Raw genomic sequence first — 6265 nt, forward strand, 5'->3', positions numbered from 1 at the left:
TTTCTTCCTGTTCTCTTTCCATCTTCTCTCTTTTTTGTTTTGTTTTAATTCTTTCACCTTAGATGCAGGCTATCTCTGCAAAGTAGTATCCAGGATATTTCTAGATTATCATTCCACAAATGATAAAGAGTATTCTTGCCAGTTTCTTCAGTATCCTGGCACATCCCATCAAAATGTAAGGATTATTTCTTTCAACACAGATCACTGAGAAAAGACACTGACATTAAGTTGATTGAATCTGTAGGATTTATCCATTCCTGAAGAGGCTTTGAGACCCGACTCTCCTGATCATACACCACTGCAGCTTTGTTTTTTGGGCTGAAAGCCAAATACAGGATATTAAGGGAGAAAGGGAGCAAGTGGCAGGAAGCGCTGTGTTAGGTTATCCAGTCATATAATGTGGTTATAACTATGCAGCTGTGCATATCTAGCTTTGATCAGAACAGCATACACAACAAAAGAAATGGGCACTCTAACAGTGCAGCACTCAAATATATGTCTTTAAAATGAAATGTGTCCTTTGCTCTCCTTGGATGCTGTGCAGCCGATCTGGTTTTGGCCTGTGTGCAGGAACCATCCACTAAAGATGAGTACTGCAAGCATCCGGCAGCTTTCCATCAGCCTGCTCCAGTGTGCAGTGGGAATGGGTTGAGCCCACCATTTGGAGGCACGTGCTGCCTCAGAGCAAAATTTCTCCCATTTTCTTCCTTCTCCTGGGCTTTCACTAGGATTTGACCAGTTAAAATAATACCCAGAACAAGTTCACCAACACACCAACTCAGTGCAAGCCGCCAATTCGCATTCACGCTTATTCCAGCAGGTGTTTATACCACCACTAAATTTATCTTCTGTGTAATGTAAATTGCCTGAGGTGCAAAACTGAAATATATACCTAACAAAACAATACAAATGCAGCTTCGAATTTCTTCTATGTGTTGAACTGCTCAAATGTGGGATCGTTTTGTCCCATAATTTTTAAGCAGACGTTTAAAAAGACCTAACTTCAGACATCTGTAATACACAGTTGGAATTCTCATACTGAGGTAAGTGGGACAGGTGTATCACTTCGTCTTACTTTCAAGAAAAGCTCTTGTATATTAGGCTGGACCTTTCTGTCTCATCTTTAGTATTCAGTCTTCATCTAGGACAGTTCTATTAAAATGTATTTCCTTATGTAGCATTAGATTTACTGTGCTGAACATTTGCACATTCTTTACACAGCCTGTAAGCTATATTCATAGTTCACATAGCTTTCAGCTACATTGAGCTCAACATTTTGCATGCAGTTTATTCCATTCATTGTGTTAAAAGTGTACATATAAAGAACTGTTATTTCTGTTCTGAGAGAACAGAAATGCTAGTATGTGTATGAACACTGTGTATAATTAATGTTCTTATATGTAGCAGTTAACTTTGTATGCATACGATAAGAATAAAGAAACACACTACAACTTGCCTAACACTGTAGGATTTGCCTGTCTGTATATATATAAAAACATGCGTATGTGTGCACATATATATACAGTGTTGGAAGTGCTCAATGTCCAACTGGATGGGGCTTTGGGCAACCTGATCTAATGGGAGGTGTCACTGCCCATGGCAGCAGGATTAGAATTAGAGGGGCTTCAACTTCCCTTCCAACCCAAACCATTCTGTGATTCCACGATACATGTGCAAAACTTGAACTCTGCAGGGAAAACACCTGTATAAGGCAAAAAAAAATATATATATATATATATAAACATAGCAATGTGACAATAAAGCTAGAATTACTGGATATCTGGATTCAGGTCCTTCTAGTGGTCTTCTTCACTGCGTAGACACTGTAATAGGGCACTGTCCCCAGGATCATAATAGCTGAGACCTCTTCTTTTTAGACTACTTAAATTCAATTTGCTTAGTTTGTTTTTCTTAAAAGTTTATGTTCAGCACAAGATAGAAGTAATAAGTTTAGGGCTATTTCAGCAAAAGTTTTCTGAAAGGTAGTCCCTACTTCTCTCCTTTGCTCTCTTTTCCTCTCCTCTCCACCTTAGACAATGTTTCTGGCCTCCCAGCTGTACTCAGTCATTGGGTTCACAACATTCCCTTACGTCTGTACTGTGTTCTGACATTTGACATTAAGGTGGGGCTCCTTTCATGCCTCCATGTATGGAAGCAGGTCATCAGACTGATGTCCTTGAGAGTAGTGCAACTGGAGAGACATGAAAACCCAGCAAATACACTGACTGAAGCATGCTAAGTAAAAACCTGGCTGCAGAAGCTTCTCTCTGCCGAGCTAAGGCCGTACCGTCCAGCAGGAGAGGGCGCCCGACAATAAGCGTTGTTTTCTGGAGGGGAGGAACAAAAACAGGGCTGGGACCAAAAGCTTTCTCTGCTGCTGCGCCGGCCCGGCCTGCGAGCTGGCAGTGGAGGCTGCAGCGGCTGTGCCGGCCACGGGAGCTGTCCGTGGTGCTGGCGGGCAGTGCCAGCACAGGGAGCCACGAGCGAACGCAGTGCCCCCGGTTTAGACCACGTTTCCATGGTTTTAAAACTATTTTTTACTTATTACGTGTAGTAGATCACTTTTTTTTTCCTTAAATGCAAATATTTACATAAATCATACAGATATACTATATACCAAACTATTTCCCATCAAATGATAGCCCTGTCTACAATAACTAGTTCAAAACATTGTATTTTGGAATACTTACACACTTGCTGCAGTGTGTCTTCATCTTAACAAGCGTGTCGTTTCTCATACATGTTTCAGTCATTCTGATCACGTCCGATCAAGGCCAACTTCTGCTTATCTGCATCTATTTTTTTTTTTTTTACCATACTACAAAGTGGCTGCCACCAAATCAGTATGGCACTCTTACCCACATGTCTTGGGTTCTCCTGGCATCAGTCTCATTGATCACAAAGCAGGAGAATGTTGGACTCAAGTTAGCTTGCAACCTATCTGTGGGACAAAGAGGAGAATGAACGCAATAAAAATACACCTACTATCCACATTCTGAAATTTATCTTAAACTTGTATTCCTTAAGCCTTTCATTTCTCCAGTGTTATTCTTTGCTTAACATAACTGTTTTTGTTTTTTATTTTTAATTTAATTTTATTATTATTATATTATATATAATTACATATGTAATTATAATTATACATATTAAATTTATTATTTTATTATTACTTATTATTTTTATTTATTATTTTATTATGTAACCCAGCACAAAGATTTGGTTTCAGGTCAAAACAGTATGTTTCTATTTTTAAATTCAGAAGAATTAATCAGGCAGAACTTTCATGAAATTACTCTAGTCCCGTAACTGAACAGTACTATTACTGGTACAAACCACAGGCTGCATACTGAGCTTGTAAGGCCTCAGGGCTGAAGCTTCCTTTGTTTGAGCTGTTCTTGACCAGTGTGAGGCTTTGTTTTTACATTCTTTGGTTGTAACAGCAGTATCTCTATGAGGAGGTGTCCATCATTTGCTTAACTTTATTGTTGATACAATCAGTTATATGGATAGTGACAAGGAGTTATTCTATGCAGAATGAGGTATTTATGACTTAGCATAACAATGCAGTGTATAGGGATACAAGCCTGTGATGACTGCAGACTTCATTGAGAGAAGGGACACAGGACCATGTAGGGGAGACATAGGATCACACACACACACAAAACAAACAAACAAACAAATGAAAAATGGAGGGAGGGGGAGGGGGAAGAACCTTGGCAATGCAGAACTGAGGTCTGTGAACAGCTTTCCAGGAATCAGCTAGCGAAGTGCAGACTATGGACCTGGGTAAGATTGAGTTTAGGGACAACAAAAAGAACAAAGAACAAGTACGTAACATGCATGAATAGCATTGCATATAGGAAAATAGGATGTAATGTGGTACTGTAGACAAATGAAGAAAGAATAAGACGTGGAAGTCTGTTAGAAAACATAAAAATAGCTGCAGGGTCAGCCTCAACCCAAGCAGAAGGAAGAAAAGGAGCAAGAAGAAATCGCACCACATCACACTTTTCTCAACAGAGCACTTGTTGAGAAGACACCAGTGACATCTGCTGTTCTAGGGAGACTAGCACTGACAGCCTCAGATCTCAGAGGGATGGCTGAAGGGTGAGCACAACACCAGAAGAGGAATAGACAGGAAGAGTGCGCCCACATAAAAATCAACTGTTACATTTTTTGTAACAGCATTCCCTTCTTTCTTTTTTCTTTATTTTCTATAACAAACTCTCACCTAACAATTTCTTGATTAGACAATTAAGTTTTCTGTTACACTACTAAGAAATTCTATATAAGGTGTGTTCCCCTTTTTTTTCTTCTCCCTTCCCTTCCCTTCCCTTCCCTTCCCTTCCCTTCCCTTCCCTTCCCTTCCCTTCCCTTCCCTTCCCTTCCCTTCCCTTCCCTTCCCTTCCCTTCCCTTCCCTTCCCTTCCCTTCCCTTCCCTTCCCTTCCCTTCCCTTCCCTTCCCTTCCCTTCCCTTCCCTTCCCTTCCCTTCCCTTCCCTTCCCTTCCCTTCCCTTCCCTTCCCTTCCCTTTTTTTATAACAAAACTCTGTAGTTTGTCTGTTAGTAATTAGAGCAAAGGATACATCTTTTGGAAATTTGGGCTTAGCAGTCTCTCCAAGGTCCCAGACAGTATCTGGCACTGTTAGAAATAGAATCAAGATATCCTGTCTTCCAGTCTGGCACATTAACCACAAAACCATTCTTCCTGCCTTTGCTTTATTTATTACATTGAAATAATTATGCATACTGAGATCTTTGAAAGTACATTGCTATAAATACTAGAAAAGTAAGCACGTTGTAATTTGAAGATCGTCAGCTCCTTTCAAGTTTTCATCACATCATTCAAACTATGGAGCCATTATGACAGGCCTTAGGGAATCATACTGTCATGACTCATGGTCCCACAATATACAATACAGTGTGCATCAGCAGCACAACAAGGCCAGGCATTGCAGAACAAAATGACAATGGTGAGGTCTACATAGTTTAAGAATATATTTATTTTCTCGCAACTCAGGGCTAACCTGCTACTTGTTACTAATGATTATGAGCTTGTGGAAGCAAAACCACCTCAAGTTCACCCCAGGACTGCAAATTACCTTTCCTGTGGGCCCTACCCTTCAGCCCTCTAAACAGGACTCAGTTTCAGTCTCAGTTACTGAGAGAATCTGGCACACCTTGCTTCCTCACAAGTTACCTTCACAGTATACTTTCCCCCTCTTACTCCCCATTTGACTGCAATGCATGATTACATCAAGCACCTGCAGAGAGAGATACTGTAGACAGATCCTCCAATACTCACAGGCCATGCAGAGGCAAATACAGTTTTCTTCTTCTGTGCCATTAAATTCCTTGTAACTAATGCTTGGGGATCTGCCTTCCATGAGGATACAACTCAGGCTTGTTGAAATAAGTGTGGGATGAGTAATTAAAGCTCTTTGAGGAGTATGAGGAGTCAAGTTTGCATGTTAGCCGGAGCAGTGAGAACACTGAGAAGGACAAAGGTGAAAGCATTGTGCATGAAAAGGAAGAATGCACCTTAGCTGCTACTTAGCTACCAGAGAATACCTCGCAGAGCTGCTAGCTTACAGTTGGCAGTATTTTTAGTGTGCTGCAAACATAATTTTCCTGACAATTAATTTCTGAAGAAAAAGTAAACACAAAACCAGGAGCTGTCATTCTTTGTTGGTCATTTTTTTGAGCACTTTCTTTGACTGTAATCCAACAGCTCGAACCCAAAGTGACCTTCACTTTTGTCTACTAGCTAACACCATCTGAACTGGTTAGGCAATAGGAAATTCCTCCTGGAATGAAACACTGACTATAACAGAAAATAACCTGTGGGGAGGCAATAGTGTAAGCTATTGAGCTACAAGAAAGCCATATTCTTGAATATCTCCATGCCACATGCTGAAACTGGTAAAGTCAAGCAGGAAAGCCAACATTTAGCATTGCTTCTACCATATGATTCCATTCTGAAAAGCTGTCTGTCCCCAGAGCAATAAAATCCATGAGAGCAAAAGTTTTTCTCAGGGCAGAAGTTCTATAGCAGCCTTAGCTCAAAACAAGCATCTCCAGTGGAGAGGAGTCCATCCAGTGCAGTTACCACAAAGCATTGCAGTTCCATGCTTCTCTGCATCTATGAAGCCCAACATCATTTGTAAACTGCATTTATATTTGCAGCTTCCTGTGAAGTCCTAGCTGGAAACTATCAGTTTCTATTGTTATATGTGAGGATGCTGAAGTACAGCAAGGTTTAGAGG

Source organism: Gallus gallus, chromosome 1 (assembly GCF_016699485.2).
Source record: "Gallus gallus isolate bGalGal1 chromosome 1, bGalGal1.mat.broiler.GRCg7b, whole genome shotgun sequence".
In the NCBI taxonomy this organism is placed as follows: domain Eukaryota; kingdom Metazoa; phylum Chordata; class Aves; order Galliformes; family Phasianidae; genus Gallus; species Gallus gallus.